General features: G+C 50.5%; 1 protein-coding gene across 3 annotated transcripts in view; it reads left to right on the top strand.

Moving 5' to 3' along the window:
* The window catches only part of CNKSR3 (CNKSR family member 3), a 106,831-nt gene that overhangs the window by 16,025 nt on the left and 73,961 nt on the right, over positions 1–16,845 (top strand). The window lies entirely within an intron of this gene.

The raw sequence follows: 16,845 nt of genomic DNA, 5'->3' as shown, positions 1-16,845 counted from the left end.
TGGAAAGTTACAGAGTTCTCAGGTTTATGTCTCAGTTATACCGTATTCAAACACCATCCCTTCACCAGTGCCCATATTCCACCACCAAAATCCCCGGTATACCCCCCGCTCCCCACCCCAACTGTATAACTGATGAATTTCACTTCATTTTCTCTTCACCTTGATTATGCTCCATATTTCAACACAAAACTCACTATTGTTGTGGGAGTTATATCCCCAAACAAGATAACCCTAATAAGGAGGCATTTGATAATTAGTTTTCCATTAAAAGATTGTATGTTTTCAGGTTTTAGAAAAAGTTGCGCGGCCGCTAACGTGGCCGCGCGGCTCGGATGTGTCCCAGTCCCGAATCTTGGAGCCGTGTTAGTTGCTGCTCAGTGTCGCCAGGGCTCCATCTGGAGAAGGTGTGCTGGCGGCACCTCCTCCTTCCGGCCCCCCGGTGTTGCTGGCCCCGATTCAGGTCCGGAGCATTGTCCGGGCCGCATTGCTCACCAGAATGCCTGCTGCTTCTCTGTGGATTGTGGCAAGATGGCGCCGAGGGTGGGTCAAGGGCGTGACTTCCAACGGCTGGGACCACTTGGAGTTTTGGGCTGGCGCCGCCCCACTCCAGTGCCCCCCCGCGGCTCGGATGTGTCCCAGTCCTGAATCCTGGAGCCGTGTTAGTTGCTGCTCAGTGTCGCCAGGGCTCCATCTGGAGAAGGTGTAGGACTCTATTTTTTTTTTAAAAAATGTTTGATTGGGTTATTACACACAGAAAAAGGTGGACTAAAATATATTTTAATAGGGATTATATACCCTTAGGGTAATCAAATTTTCAAGGTTCTAGTTCTCTCATAAGCTAACATCAAGAGATAGTATGAATATATATTGCTTTGTTTGAGGGCCACACCTGGTGACGCTTAGCGCTTATTTGTGACTCTAAATCCTGAGCGGACTTAGGGGCCATTTGGGGTGCTGGACACCAAATCCGGGGCGGCTGTATGTAAGGCAAGCAAGTGCCCTATCTGCTGTACTTTATATGTATGAATCTGTATTTTAAAAGACTGAGATACCCGCCATGGTTATTTTTGAATACTAGAAATGGAACGGACAACTTCTCTTCACAGGTTTGTGCAGATGAAGACCATCAAATGATTTTTTTCCCCCTCTGTGTTCAGAATCCTGGATTCTTTGGGATTGGGGTTTGTGGAGTTCCTCGTTCTGAGATTGTTGGGGAACCAGAGGAGCCCAGAGGATTGTGTGGGTAACACTACTTGACTTCCTGTCCCATCTTCCTCTCCGGGATTTTGACTCCTCAGCTACTGATTGCATCAATAGCCCTGTCACCTTCTAGCAGCTAGCTCATCTTTTGCATTCTTTGTCCCATATGCGCTGGGTTGGTTTGGTATGTGTTAGCATAGCCAGATGTGCGCTGCTGTATTGCTGGAATACAGGTCTTGGGGTGTCCTAAGAGGCACTAGTACAGATCACATGGTAGTTGGCTCTAGAGTGTTGGTGGGGCAGGTGCATGGCAGTGCCCTGAGTACTGGGACTGGGTGTTTAAGCCCACGGTCAGTTAATTCTTCTTCGGGTAGTCTGAGAACCAGGTGTGGGGTGTGTGTGTGTTCAAACCTGGGACCCCAAATGTGTGTGTTCAAACCTGGGACCCCAAATGTGTGTGTTCAAACCTGGGACCCCAAATGTGTGTGTGTTCAAACCTGGGACCCCAAATGTGTGTGTGTTTGTTCAAACCTGGGACCCCCAAATGTGTGTTTGTGTGTGTGTGTGTGTGTGTTCAAACCTGGGACCCCAAATGTGTATGTGTGTGTTCAAACCTGGGACCCCAAATGTGAGTGTGTGTGAGTGTGTGAGTGTGTGTGTGTGTGTGTGTGTGTGTGTGTGTGTGTGTGTGTGTGAGATCAAACCTGGGACCCCAAACATGCAAGAAGGTGCTCGAATGCTGAGTCACATTTCTGGCTTTGCACACCACACTCTGAGCCCTACTGACTTACAGGAAGTTGGTTCTGAACTCTCTGGATGATAAGGAAATATCGCAGGGGTTGGGAAGGAGAGTGGGAGCTGACGCAACTGTGGGAAGAAGGCAGGGTGGGGTGGGAGGAGTGTTGGCGTTTGACAGCTCTGGGAAGGATTTGGCCTAGTGTCTTGGTGACGCTGCAGAGGCCGGAGCTAGAGCTGGGTGGGAGGGAAGGGCCGTGCCAGGGAGGCGGGGCCCAGGCGTGGTCGGGCAGCTCTGGCAGCATTTGGACGTGGAGATGGTGGGAGGGGATTTTAATGGCCCAAATTTGTGCCTCTGTGGCTTTCCATGGCAGTGCCACTAAGGTGTGTCGTTGGATTCTAAGGGGAGCGGCTTGGTGGGTTTAAGAGTGAGCCTCCCATGCGGATACCCACTCCCGAAGCTGTTCCTGTTTACAGACAGCACACAGTGCATGATCCAAGCGCTTAAGAAAACACAGTGCCTTCTCATGGCTATAATTGTCTCATGTTTTAATGAAGCGTAAATATCCTGCAACTTGGCACACGGGACGTGCTAAAATAGCAGCGTGTTTGCCGAGACCCAGGTCTTCAAACGTGAGTGTGAAATGATGCCATATACATGAATTTGACACCCGGAATTATTCCTGTACAGCTCCTTCTAAGTCATAGACCATAAAGGAAAGGAGACGGTTAGAGTCCTCCAGAGCCGTGTGTCAAGGGAGATATAAAATCAGGCCTGATAAATGCGGCAGGCGTTGGTGGTGGCGTAATCCCTCCAGCCCCGTCCAGCGCTGCATGAGAGAAGCAGTTCTGGCTGACACGCTTGGCCGCTCAGCCTGTGTGGGCGGAGAGGTGTGCCCGGAGTTCAGCGCTGCCTCGGTGTTGCCAAAGCCAGTGGGTGAATAGAAGGATCAAGTAAGATGGGGGCCAGGGGTGTGTAAGGCTCACCTAAGGGTGTGTGAGGGCTGGCACCCGAGGGAGGAGGTGGTGAGGTCCTTCCTCCAGGTGCCCGATGGGACCCTTTGCTTATTCATCATCGTTCTCACTATCGTTCTTCCAAGTAGCTGCACTTTCTGGAGATTCTTTACTAGAATTAGCTATGAAGTGACAGGTTGTTTTTCTCCAAACATCTTTCCCAGCCTTCCTCCTGGTGGACATTTTTCTTTCTTTCTTTCTTTCTTTCTTTCTTTCTTTCTTTCTTTCTTTCTTTCTTTCTTTCTTTCTTTCTTTCTTTCTTTCTTTCTTTCTTTCTTTCTTTCTTTCTTTCTTTCTTTCTTTCTTTCTTTCTTTCTTTCTTTCTTTCTTTCTTTCTTTCTTTCTTTCTTTCTTTCTTTCTTTCTTTCTTTCTTTCTTTCTTTCTTTCTTTCTTTCTTTCTTTCTTTCCTTTCTTGCTTGCTTTCTTGCTTGCTTTCTTGCTTTTTTTTTTTTTTTTGCCGAGGGTAGGTTGGTTTAGGCCACACCCGGTGCTGCTCAGGGCTTACTTCTGGCTCTGTGCTCAGGGATCACTCCTGGCAGTGCTTAGGGAACCATATGGGGTGCCGGGGACAGATCCAGGATGGGCTGCATGCAAGACAAGCGTTTGAATGCCTGTACTTGTTTCTCTGCCCCTGGCTAATTTTTCTCTTGAAACTTTCTAGTTTCTTGTGTGTGTGTGTATGTGTGTGTGTGTGTGTGTGTGTGTGTGTGTGTGTGTGTGTGTGTGTGTGTTTAATCCTCCATCCACCTGGTATTTGGAAGTGGTATTTTTCTCTTGAAACTTTCTCGTTTCTCATGTGTGTGTGTGTGTGTGTGTGTGTGTGTGTGTGTGTTTAATCCTCCATCCACCCGGTATTTGGAAGTGGTACCCTATGTCTCTTACACTAAATATAGCCCTGGAAATGAGGAGACCCGTTTCCCGGGCCCTGTGAGGAGAACCGGAACTCTGTCGCCTTAGTCCTGAAACAGGAGCGGCCTGCTAACGGACACTTTCTAACAGAGTCAGGCCAGGGTTGCTGGGCCTCCCGTGCTTACCGGGTGCCTGTCAGCTGGTGCTTACTGGTCCCCTAGCTGATCCAGACAGAAATGCAGACAGCAGATCTTATCCGTCCAGAGGGAGCCTGTATCTCAGGGGGCTGGGCAGACAGGAAGTGATACGGGACCAGCCAGACGTGATGGGGAGGGGCTGTAGGTGGCTGCAGCCAGGGAGGGTGGGGAGGCCAAGACAGATTTCTGAGAGGGGCTGCTGACAGGTGGAAAAATATTCTAGGATCCGTGCCCCCAAGACCCAAGACGGGTGCGAGGCTGACATGTTGAGGGAGTGTCAGGTGGGGGGAGCGGAGCGGGAAGGAGTTGGAGACGGAACGAGGTCTGAGGGGTCTTGCTCTGGTCTTGGGCTCTGTGTGTGTGTATGTATGTGACGGGGGCTTCGGGGAGTTTGCCCAGGAGGGCATCGGACTTTCCTAGGCCCTGGGTGGGGTTTCAGTGGCTGAAGCTCCTTGGAAGAGCTTGAGTTTTGCATGCTGGAGGTCCCGGGGTGGTCCGGACCCCCAAAATAGAAATGGCATTGGCTGTGTAGCAGAGATTGAAGGGAGTGAGGGACATCAGTTGAGGTATGATAATCATGTGGAGGAGGATGATGCTTGCGGTGAGGAGAGGGTCCCCCGCACTGTCTGCCCTGAAGACTTCCTCTCCTGTGGGGAGAACCCCCTAGCCTCAAGGAGAAATGTAAATGCAACACCCTGTACAGAAGTGACTTTTTTCTTTTTTTGCTTTTTGGCTCACATCTGGTGATGCTCAGGGGTTCCTCCTAGCTTTGACTCAGAAATTGCTCCTGGGGTTCTTGGGGGGTTGGCCGTGTGCAAGGCAAATGCCCTCCCCACTGTATTGTCGCTCTGGCCCTAGAAACGGCCTTGACTTCCTGGCTCCGTGCTTCCCTGGCCATGCAAAGTATGACACGGGCTGGGATTTCGGCTTCAGTGGGGGTTACCGAGAGACCCCGCACAGGCACGAGAGGCTTCCCACTGGCCTGCGAGTGGCAGGGAGAGAGTCCTGAGGGCAGGACAGGAGTCGGGTAGAAGGAAATCCGTATTTCTTTTCTCTTCTTGGATGAGTCCTATGGAATAAGGCAGATGTTTTTCACATTCACTTCTTTCCATTTTTAAAAACTATTATTATTATTATTATTTTTTAAAAAAGAGGCAGAACCGGGCTGGAGCAATAGCACAGCGGGGGAGGGCGTTTGCCTTGCATGTGGCCGACCCGGGTTCGATTCCCAGCATCCCATATGGTCCCCTGAGCACCGCCAGGAGTAATTCCTGAGTGAAGATCTAGGAGTCACCCCTGAGCATTGCCGGGTGTGACCCCCCAAAAAAAGCAAGAAAAAAAAGGCAGAACCTGGTGACTTCTCTCCTGGCCCCGAGAGCCTGGGTTTTACGGAGGAGGGTCACGGCATTTGTGTGGCTGAGTGAGTTGTGGGGGGAGGGTGTTAGGGACCACAGGGGGCTCTGTGATGTTCACAGATGGTGACCAGATGCCTGGCAGAGGGTGTGCAGAGAGTAGTCCTGCCTTGAGAATCTGCAGATGAGCATCCAGCAAAAGCCATCGCTGCTGATTGGTTGCCAGGAGGCAGCCCGAGTGGGTTTCTGGGGCTGGTGGCTGAGGTGCCCAGAAGGAGGAATCATCAGTAGGCTAATACGAGAGGACACCACGGACGCCTGGCTTCAGTGGGGAGAGTCTGGGGAGCTGGACAGCGTCTTCTTTTTAAAATTTCATTGGTCGAGGACTTTGATAGGAGCAGACAGGCACCAACCCTCCCCCACATCAGAGTGCCCAAGACCCTCCCACGGTCACTTCTAGTCCACCTCTCTCTCCCTCCCCTGCCCCTTGCTTGCTAATCCCACTTTAGGTAAACTCAAGGCTATGAGTTTGTCGTTGTTCTCTACTGTCCATTCCCCGTGGGTCTCCGCACACGACAGATGAGTGAGCTCACTCAGTATCTGTCCTTCCCTCTCGAACATCATTCGCTTCACATGCCACTCTCCAGTTGCACCTGGGTCGCAGTGAACCGTAAGGTTTCAGCCCTTTTAACGAATGCGTAGTATTCCATTTTGGAATAGATGCTGCGGTGTCTGGATCCAGTCACCTGTCATGGGTGCCATATCCCGGCTCTCTTAGTAAGTGCCCCCACGAACAGAGGTACGCATATTTTTAATGACTGGCTTTTGTCTTTGCAGAGTAGAAGTGATTGTTTTCCAAGGCTCTTACACATGGGATTATTTGATTCAGAATCTCACTGGGGAGGCACTTGGCCTCCCTTGATGGAGCGATCCTATCACACGAGGTGTTAGACCCAGAACGAATGAGTCACCTGGGGGGGTGGGGGAGAACCGCAGACCCCAAGGAGAAATGTAAGTTCAAGGCGCTGTGCAAAAACGACCTTGACTTTCTGGTTTTATCGTTTGCTTTGACACGTGAAGTGTGACAGAGCCAGGGTTTCAGTGTAGCGTAGATGCTCATCTAAGGAGCTGCTGGTGCACAGGTTGTGGTTAAAAAGAGAATTGGGGTTGCCAGGTAGAGGGGGTGAGCTGGGAGGCGGGAGAGGGGGCCTGGGGCTGGGGCGGGGGGTTGTGGAGCCCAGGCACCCAGGGAAGTGATAGCTGAGGGTTGTCTGGCCTGGAGCTTGCCCGCCCGCCCGGGAGGGAGCTGTGGGTGTTCGCTCTTATCACCTGCGATCTGCAGCCAAGGCTGATTAATGATTAATGATCGGGGCTCAGCAGACAATGTAGCCTTTGTGAGCCCAAGTCCTGATTCTGACGGGGTGAGGCGAACAGCGCCCATTCTCTGTGGGAATTTCTCCTCCGGAAGTGGTGATGTGCAGTTCGTTCGAAGGCTGAGGTGCTACCTCCAGCCCCGCTTCCCTTTTCTTTTCTCTTCCCTCTCCCAGTGGTGCTCAGCGGCTCCCCAGAGGGTGAATACCTGTTCTGGGAACTTGTCCCGGGCCCAGGCTCTGTGAATCAGACCTGCTAGACCAGCTCCAGCGGCAGCCTCCAGGCGCTCATGGAGAAGGTCCGCAGCTGGGGCAGGGCACCCAGGAGACGTGGGAGTGAATGGGTTAGATGAAGGTTGGGTGACGGGGACCCAGGGAGAGCCACTTCGTGCAGGAGGGCTCGGCTCCGGCTCTGGCTCTCTGCTTGGATCTTCCCCAGGTCGCTCACCCGTCAGCCCATCCCCAGGGTTAGATGCCGCGTCGGTGCTGGGAAAGCTTCCGTTTCCAGCACCCACAGTAGGAATTCTGCACCCCACAGGGTGTAGCCTAACGCCAGCCCTCCACCCCTCCTCCCCTCAAAAAGTTATCCTGCCTGTCACAATGATAATTCTGGAATAGTTTTTTTTTGTTTGTTTTTAAGTGTGTGAGACTCTTTTTTTTTTTTTCAATTTTCCTTCACTTTATTTAAACACCATGGTTTTACAAAGTTGTTCATGATGATTTATTTCAGGCATTCATATTTCCAACACCAATCCCATCACCACTGTCACCTTCCCTCCACCAACCTCTCCTTTTTCCCAACCACCCCTCAAGCCTATCCCTGAAACAGGATCATAATAATTTATTTCATATTTATTATAACCATTAACTGGTTAACAGTATAATTAAAAAATATTTCTGTAGAAGAAAATTTGTGAAAGTTTTTTTTTTTTTTTAAAATTTATTTATTTTTAATTAGAGAATCACCGTGAGGGTACAGTTACAGATTTATACACTTTTGTGCTTATACTTCCCTCATACAAAGTTTGGGAACCCATCCCTTCACCAGTGCCCATTCTCCACCACCCGTAAACCCAGTGTCCCTCCCACCCTCCCCAATCCCATCTCCCCCCCACCCCACCCTGCCACTGTGGCAAGGCATTCCCTTCTGTTTTCTCTCTCTAATTAGCTGTTGTGGTTTGCAATAAAGGTGTTGAGTGGCCGCTGTGCTCAGTCTCTAGCCCTCATTCAGCCCGCAACTCCCTTCCCCCACATGGCCTTCGACTACAATGTAGTTGGTGATCCCTTCTCTGAGTTGACCTTTCCCCGGAACGTGGGGCCAGCCTCGAAGCCATGGAGTCAACCTCCTGGTACTTATTTCTACAGTTCTTGGGTGTTAGTCTCCCACTCTGTTATTCTATATACCATAGATGAGTGCAATCTTTCTATGTCTGTCTCTCTCTTTCTGACTCATTATGTGTGAGACTCTTTTGGAAGGCCATTCCAGGCTCTGCTCAGGGCTTACTCCTGACTCTGTGCTCAGGGATCGTTTCTGGTGAGCTCAGAGCACCGAATGGGGTGCTGGGGATGAAACCTGGGTCAGCTGTGTGAAAGGCAAGTGCTTTAGAGCTCTGGTTTCAGTCCTTTAGATTTTTGTGTATGGTACCAGGGATCGAACCGAAGGTCTCAGGCGTGCAGGGCAAATGCTTTACCCTTGAACTACACTCCCAGCCCTTTTAAAGTATCTGAACAAGGTTAAACTTTAGTTTTTTACAGTTACCACCCATGACCGGCCAGCCACGTTTCCTGCACTTACTCGCCAGCCTTTGTGATTTTTTGCACACGTGATCCTTGGAGGACATGCACATCTGTTCCTTTTAATCATTTCATTAACATGCTCTTCAGCATATTTTAGCGATTTGACAGGGGCTGGAGCGATAGCATCACAGGGAAGGCGCTTGCCTTGCACGTGGCTGACCTGGGTTTGATTCCTCTGCCCCTCTCGGAGAGCTACCGAGAGTATCTCGCCCGCATAGCAGAGCCTGACAAGCTACCTGTGGCGTATTCGGTTATGCCAAAAACAGTAACAAGAAGTCTCACAATGGAGACGTTACTGGTGCCCTCTCGAGCAAATCGGTGAGCAACGGGATGACAGTGATATAGCGACAGTGACAGTCTTTTATTTATTTATTTATTTATTTATTTTTGGGTCACACCTGATGATGCTCAGAGGTTACTCCTGGCTCTACACTCAGGAATCATTCCTGGCAGTGCTTGGGGGACCATATGGGATGCTAGGGATTAATTAAACCCAGGTCAGCTACCTGCAAGGCAAATGCCCTAACGAGACTGTGCTATCGCTCTGGCCCCTGATAGTCTACTTCAGAACCTTTACTTGGATTACTGATTTTCATCCACCCTAATCCCCATTATCTTGAGGATGTTTTTATTTTCTTCTTTAATAACCTAGAATCGATATTACAAAAGGATTCTATTTTCTGTTAAAAAGTAACTTTTGGGACTGGAGGGATAGTACAGAGATCAAGGTGTTTGTCTTGCACCTAACACATTGGGTTTGACACTCTGCACTGCCCTGAGCCCCACCAGGAGTGATCCGTGAGCACAGAGCCAGGAGTCAATCTTGAGCACTACCAACAGAGCCTCAGCACCGCCCTCCTCAAAAACAATTTCTTTCCCCTTTGAGCTAATCTATATTCCAGTTTTATTGTTGAAATTCCACAGTCATGGTCTAATGAAGACATGGAGAAAAGGAACATTTTCTAAGTCTAATAATAAGATAAAAGGTATAAATGCCTAGAAGTAATTCAGGAATGTCTACAAGGAGTTCTGGGAAAATGGAAGTATCTAGGAAAAAAATTTCTTTCTCTTTTTTTTTTCTTTTCGGGTCCCACCCGCCAATGCTCAGGGATTACTCCTGGCTCTGCACTCAGGAATCACTCCTGGTGGTGCTCGGGGGAACCATATAGGATGCTGTGAATCTAACCTGGGTCACCTGCATGCAAGGGAAATGCTCTATCTGCTGTGCTATCGCTCCATCCCTGGAAAAAAATTTCTAACTAAGCACAATTATGGAAGATTTCCTGAAAGTGATTCCTGGGGTGAAGTCAGTCTTTTATAATGACTTAATTGTCATCAGAAGATCTCAAAAACAATTTTGTGGGTGAAGGCAGATAATTACCATCTTCCAGAATAACTAGATAGCTCTAATGTTCCAAAAACATCAGACTTTTTCTTGCAAAAGCAAGTGGCATAGTGTACGTCTTACTGATGTAGTTAGTTGCTGGTCCTGTTTGCTTTTTTGCAGTGACAGTGAAAGTGATGTCGCAATAAGTAAGTACTAGAGTTGTTTTTGTTCCATGCAACTAACATTCTTTGTGTCTTTTAAAAAGCATTATTTTAGGGGGCTGGAGCGATTGCACAATGGGTAGGGCATGTGCCTTGCATGCAGCCTAACTGGGGTTCTATTCCCAGCATCCCATATGGTCCACTGAGTACCGCCAGGGGAAATTCCTGAGTGCAGAGCCAGGATTGACCCCTGTGCATCACTGGGTGCAACCCCAAAAGGAAAAAAAAAGCTGTAAAAAGCATTATTTTGACCCCAGAGCCAAGTGATGTGATTTGTATTTGCATCGGATGGTCAGGAATTGCGTGTTTATCTATTCAGATTCGGGCTCTACCGTGAAGATCTGTAGAGACAGGGCAAACCCAGAGGTCTTGGGGACAAGTAGAGTCACATTTTCAAAAACCCATGCTCTCTGGGGCTAGGGATTTAGAACACATACTTTGCATGCTTAAGGCCTTAGCTTCAATGTCTGGCACCCGAAAACCATCTAAACCAAGCCAAGCACCCCACACCACTACCATCACTGTAAAGCAATGGTTTCATCTCTCTCTCACGTGTTGTTACCAGTTTTGGGTGAAGGAGGGTCTCCTGCTCTGGTTCATCCCCTGCCAGCGAGGATTTGTGGCTTGATTTTGCTCCCAGAGAAAATATAGCTAGTTATCCTTCCTCACCGCTGTTTCTCCTCTTCATCACCCCTTCTCGCCCACGGGAAATAAACTGTGTGTTTGTGTGAGCCAGTCCTTATTCTCAAACTGCCTCAGTTTTCCAGTCACTACTTTAAAATCGGGAATCTTGGCCATCCGCCACTAGAGGATCCATGAAGTTTTGGGGCCATTCTCCTGCCACGCCCTCAGGATTTCTGTTCACGATTAAATGAGAATTCAAAGTTATTCACCACAACACATGGTAAAATGAAAAGATGTATAGTAGATGCTTACAAACACTCTTGTTGAGGGGCTGGAGCAATAGCACAGCGGGTAGGGCACTTGCCTTGCATGCAGCCGACCTGGGTTCGAATCCCAGCATCCCATATGGTCCCCTGAGCACCGCCAGGGGTAATTCCTGAGTGCAGAGCCAGGAGTAACCCCTGTGCATCGCCGGGTGTGATCTAAAAAGAAAAAAAAACAAAAAACTCTCGTTGAGTTCGTTCCCGACTACCAGGATACAACTCCATGGATAAAACGTTTCACCTTTCCAGTGGGAGACATTGTCGTTAAGTCGAGATAACCCAACCATTGACACATGGTCGATTGCAGGCCACTGAGAAAGCAGGGCGAGCTTGGATGCCAAGATTCTCTGCGGAGTGCGCAGGGGGAGAACGGTAGTGGAAGGAGAATTTGGTGACGCGTCTTAAATGTGCTGGCGTGGCCCGTTGCTCCCATTTTTCTTCCAGGTCATCCCATCAGCCTTGTGCTCTGAAACCTCATCAGTTGCTCTAGAAGCAATGTGGAGCATGCTTTGTTCATTTGGTGTGGGTCTGGGGGCCACACCCAGCTGTGCTCAGGGCCTCCTCCTGGCTCTGCACTCGGGAATCACTCCTGGTGGGGCTGGAGGACCAGACTGGGTCCCCTACTTGCTGTCATATCGCTCCAGCCCCTTGAACATGCTCGTTGAGACTCAGTGGCGAGCAGGGTTTTCACACGTGTGTTTTCTGACTTCTCCCCGGGTACCGTTCGTGACTCATGACCTTCCCTGCTGCTCACGGTGGCTGTAGAGCACCATCAGGTTAGACAAGCCTCTGGGCGTGTCCCCTGTGAGGCGTGGAGTCCACTGAGTAATGGCTGGCTGTCATCATCAGGCTCAGCGCCCCGCATGGATGGCTCCGTCTCGCCAAGCCCAATTAAGGAAACCAGCTTGGTTTCTTTCCTGGGAGCCAAGCTGTGATTTCATAAGCTGTGCTGCGCTCAGCCCTGTGGGAATAAGCTGTCAGAGGGGCCATCACGGCAGCTCCTCCGTCACCCGGGTGGCTGCGTCCCTCTATTTCAAAATCATACTAAGTCATCAATTTCTCAGGGGACACTGAGGTGATGCGGGCAAGGGGTGAAGAGATGAGCTCCCCAGGTGTGGGGGCTGGAGGGCCGTGAAGTTGCCAGTGGGACTACGGGGAGACCCGGGCTGCAAAATAAGACTCACACCTGATGTTCGCCTTAGTTTTCAGGAGGCAGAGTGGGGTGTGTGTGCGTTAGCTACAGAGCTGAAGGCTGTGGGGTTTGCTTAGCTCGAGATGGGGCGGACTTTTGGGGGAGGTATTTGAACCCAGGGAAACGTTTTTAAGCCTGTGATTTAAGCAGGAGAGCCCATGTGAGGATCTGAGTTCAATCGCTGACACCGCCTGGTCCCCAGATACTACTGGGGTTGGCCCCATTTAAAAAAAATTTGATGTTTTGGGGGCTGGGAAGATAGGACAGCAGGTAAGGCCTTGCCTTGCACCTGGCTGGTCTGGGTTTGATTGCCGGCATTCTGTATGGTCCCCTGAGCCTAACAGGTGTGTGATTCCTGAGTAACCAGGAGTAACCCCTGAGCACCGCCCACCAGGTGTGGCCCCAAAAGAGCAAGTTAAAAAAAAAAAGTTTTGTTCCATGTAAGCCTGCTCTGGCCACTGAATCTCAGGAGTGGGGTAGGGACATGATCATAGAAAAAGTTGTCTTAGGGCCGTAGCGTCTGCTTGAGTCAGAGAGGGAAAACTTTTTCCTCTTGAGAACTGGACAGATTTTTTTTTTTTTTTGTTCTAGATCAGTTTCAACACTTGCTAAAATATTTCATGCTGGAGCGTTTCTTAAGCCCTTGGAAGACAGCTGTCTCCTGACCTGCCAGCCTTAGGACTCCCTGTAGGGAGGTGCTGATCCTTAACTGATGCGTTCCTGGGAGGGAACCGGCGATGCTGGCACTTTTCACCCTTGCATACTCATTTATTACATCCTATTTCGGTTTGGGGGCCACGCCCAGCTGTGCTCAGGCATCACTCCTGGCGAACGTGGGGGGGGGGCTGTGGGGATGCTGGGACTCAAACTCAGGTCGGCCACGTGCAAGGCAAGCGTCTCACCTGCTATCCTGTCTCTCCAGCCCCTGCACACGGAATTTAAGTTACCAAAAATGTGCTGCAAAATCTCCATGAGCGGAGTGAAAATCTAAGCGAGGGGGCATCACTGCCTTTGGAACTGGCGCTTTTATTCCTGAAGCAGGCCAGGGTTGCCCTGCAGAGGCCCGGGGCCAGCCAGGACCAGCCCCCGTAGTCTTGCGGCTGATCCACAATAGCCAAGACCGGATTCACATCACGGTTCCTCTGCGGTTTCACTGTGCATCCTTGGCCCCCACCCCGGTCTTAGTGATTCATATTTATGTTCACGTCTTATTTGGGGGAAGGTGTGGGGAAACCTTTTATGAGGCTTGAGATCAGGATCCTCGGAGTGAGGAAATAGTGGCGCTTGGGCAGCCCTGCGATGCTCACTCTTTTCCAGTTGGTGAACTGGAAGTGTTCTTGTGTATTTGGGGAAAACTGGAGTCGTCCGGACTTTTACAGGGACTCCAACGGGAGAAACACCCTGCTGGCTCTGGGGGGGCGTCGAGGATTCTTGGTTTTGCAGGTGGTAATTTTGAGGGTTTGGATAACTGTGGGGTATGCAGTTTAAATACACGTTGATGACGAGTTTCACATTCTAGAGACAAGGTGGCCTAGAGAGTTTCAGGCCAGACTCGGGTGCCTGGACTCAGTATTTCCAATCACATGCTTTCCCCATCCCCGTTCTAATCTCTTCCTGTCCCCAGACCCTTTGAAATCAATCATCTGCCTCTTGGGTCTGACTTTCCTTTTTTCTCTTTCTATACTTCCGTCCCAGTCAGTCGTGAAGTCCTTGACTCAGTTTTGAGGACTAGTGATGTGGGGGAGCTTTCAGATTAGCAGGGGGAGGACAGAACTGATGATTGGAGTATGGGCTTGGGGGCTAGAGAGGGAGCACAGTGGACAGAGCATCTGCCTTGCGTGTGGCCAACCCCAGCTGGATTCCCACCACCGCATATATTCTCTGGAACCCTTCCAGGAGCCATCCCTGAGTACTGCCAGGTGCGCCCTCAAAACCCAGAGGAAAAAAGAAGCCAGGAAAAGAGAAGTCTGTTTGGTGATTGATATGTATGTACATGGATATTGATTGCTCTGGAAGCCTCCCAAGAGCACAGAATGAAGGGAGAGGGAGAGGGAGAGAGAGAGAGTTGCTAGAAGGATTGAATGCAGAGAGAGGGAGAGAGAATTGCTAGAAGGTTTGAATGCAGAGAGAGGGAGAGGGAGAGAGAGTTACTAGAGGGTTTGAATGTAGAGAGAGGGAGAGGGAGAGAGAGTTACTAGAAGGTTTGAATGCAGAGAGAGGGAGAGGGAGAGGGAGAGAGAGTTGCTAGGTTTGAATGCAGAGAGAGGGAGAGAGAGTTGCTAGAGGGTTTGAATGCAGAGAGAGGGAGAGGGGAGGGAGAGAGAGTTGCTAGAAGGTTTGAATGCAGAGAGAGGGAGAGGGAGAGGGAGAGAGAGTTGCTAGAAGGTTTGAATGCAGAGAGAGGGAGAGAGAGAGTTGCTAGAAGGTTTGAATGCAGAGAGAGGGAGAGGGAGAGAGAGTTGCTAGGGTTTGAAGGGGTAAAGGAGAGTTTGGAGAGGGAACTGGGGAGGGTCGTGCCGAGGTGCAGGAATCACTCAGAATCACTCGGCACTTCGTGGATGCTGTGTTTTGTCCAGCCTGTCCCCATATGGGAAGGTGTGGAAAACTCATTAGCGACTATTTTCCTTCCAGCGGAAGAATGTCCACTGTCTTTAAGTGTGAGGTCTGGGGTCGCGGTGGGCACGGCCACCAGCTGCTGCGACACTCGGCGGCAGCAGTGTCCTCTGCGAAGCCCGAGCTGAACTTTCATCTCGCCTCTGACTCAGAGAGGGAGAGGCAGCGGCTCCATTTCCCTCCCTTCCTTCCCAGTGCCGTGGGGGTGGAGGTGTGGGTGCAGGTTGACACAGAACCGCCTCTCAGTTTTCCTGGCCTTGGAGGAAACAGATAAGGAAGGAGAGGAAACAGCTGCTCGTGACGCGGCGGGCGGAAACGCAGCCGCAGGGAGCAGCGTGGTCCTGGCCGGGATTTTCGTGGAAAGTCAGTCCTCTCTGATTCAGTGCCGGGCAGCTGTGGAATGGAATTTGTTTCCAGAGATGGGCCCCTCCCCAGTGACTTTCAGCCGCCTGCAGGTTTGGGGGTGGGTGGGTCATCGATACTTGATTGTCAAAGTCTTTAAGCAAAACGGGTCTGGAGAGAAGAGTGACCTGCTAGCTTGTTTCTGAGTTCCCACCTTCGCATCCCTACTGAGGCCTTCACACGGGGGCTTCTGTGTCCGGCCTCCATCACTTCTGCTTCTCAGGGGGTTCTCCTGGGCTCCGAGTCTGCCCCGGTCCTTCTTTCGCATGGAACCCTGCCTTGGTGATCCTTCCAGAACGCCCAAGTTGGAGAAGCTGCAAATGTTTGTAGAAGTAATTTCTTCATGCTCAAGCTTGAGGCTTTGGGGAGGGGTCTGTGAAAATATGGGTGCCTGTCCGAGGCAGAATAGGCTCCGAGCCCACCCACCTGGGTGCTGATTCAGGATGTTTTATGGCAGTCTGTCTGGCAGGCACCTGGCAAAATACGTTAGGTCAGTCTGCTGAGGGAGAGCCCATCACTTGATTTAAGTTTATAACCGTGGCGCCGTCTGTTTTTTTTTTTTTTTTTTGCTTTTTGCTTTTAATGCCAAGACCATCTTAAAGTGGAAAGCGCTTGATCTCCAATCATGGAATTCACAGGCTGAGACCTGAAAGGTGTGGGGCTTGTGTCTTTTCCCAAAAAAACTGGCTGCCTGGATTTTCAGAGCCTGTTTCGGAGTGGTTAGTTCATTTTTAATGAAGAGGGCAAGGCAGTATCTTGAATTTTAGTGCTAGGGGAACCCAGAATTGATTTGCGGCGGGCAGGGGGACCCTTTGGATGGGGGTATGGGGTCAGTCACCGTTCGAATACATTCGTTTTGATGTCATGGGGAGCACTTGGCAGCGCTTGCTAAGATGATATTGTCCATTTGAGCTTGCCAGACTCCAGCAGACCGAGGACATCCGTGGCTGGTGGTCCCAGGAGCGGCTGCTGTGGGGATTCAGTCACTGTGACCTCAGTTCTTGTTCTGTAGACGAAGTGGGAGGTTCCTTCTTGGCTCGACAAGCTGCCAGCCATTTGGTAATAATCTTCAGGGCTCCGAGAGGGACCGGAACCTGGCCATCAGATCATGAAAAAAAAATAACAAAACACAAACACGGGCAGGCAGAAGCTCATGAGCTCTTCAGAGCTGAGGTCACGGTGATGAACACATGACAACGGGCACCTCCTTTCCTGATCTAGTCTCAGGGGCATCTGGGTTGCTGAGATATGACAGTGCCAGGGACTGCGTCAGAGAGGGAATCTCTAGGGTCAAGAGATTGTATCAGATGAGCACACACACCTCGTATGTTGTGGACCCTGGTCTGTTGCCTGGCAACAGGTGGCCCCTGGAGTAGGCCGTGGCACTGGTGGACCTCGAGTACCACTGGGATAGGCTGGGTCACCCCTGGCCTGTGTAACACATCCTTAGGCCCCTGCATTGAACCTTTGGTCCCATTGGCTCAGAGTCACCAGAAGGGGTCCCGGGGCCTCATGAGTAAAGATTGGGACCCCCCTGCCTGGGGAAATTCCGGGACAACAGTGAACTTTGGTGTCCAGATACTGAGATCTGTGGGCGGGAGAAACGCATCCAGTGACCAAAGAGAGAA

This window comes from Sorex araneus, chromosome 4 (genome assembly GCF_027595985.1).
Source record: "Sorex araneus isolate mSorAra2 chromosome 4, mSorAra2.pri, whole genome shotgun sequence".
Taxonomy (NCBI): Eukaryota; Metazoa; Chordata; class Mammalia; order Eulipotyphla; family Soricidae; genus Sorex; species Sorex araneus.
This window is presented reverse-complemented; position numbering and strand designations above follow the sequence as displayed.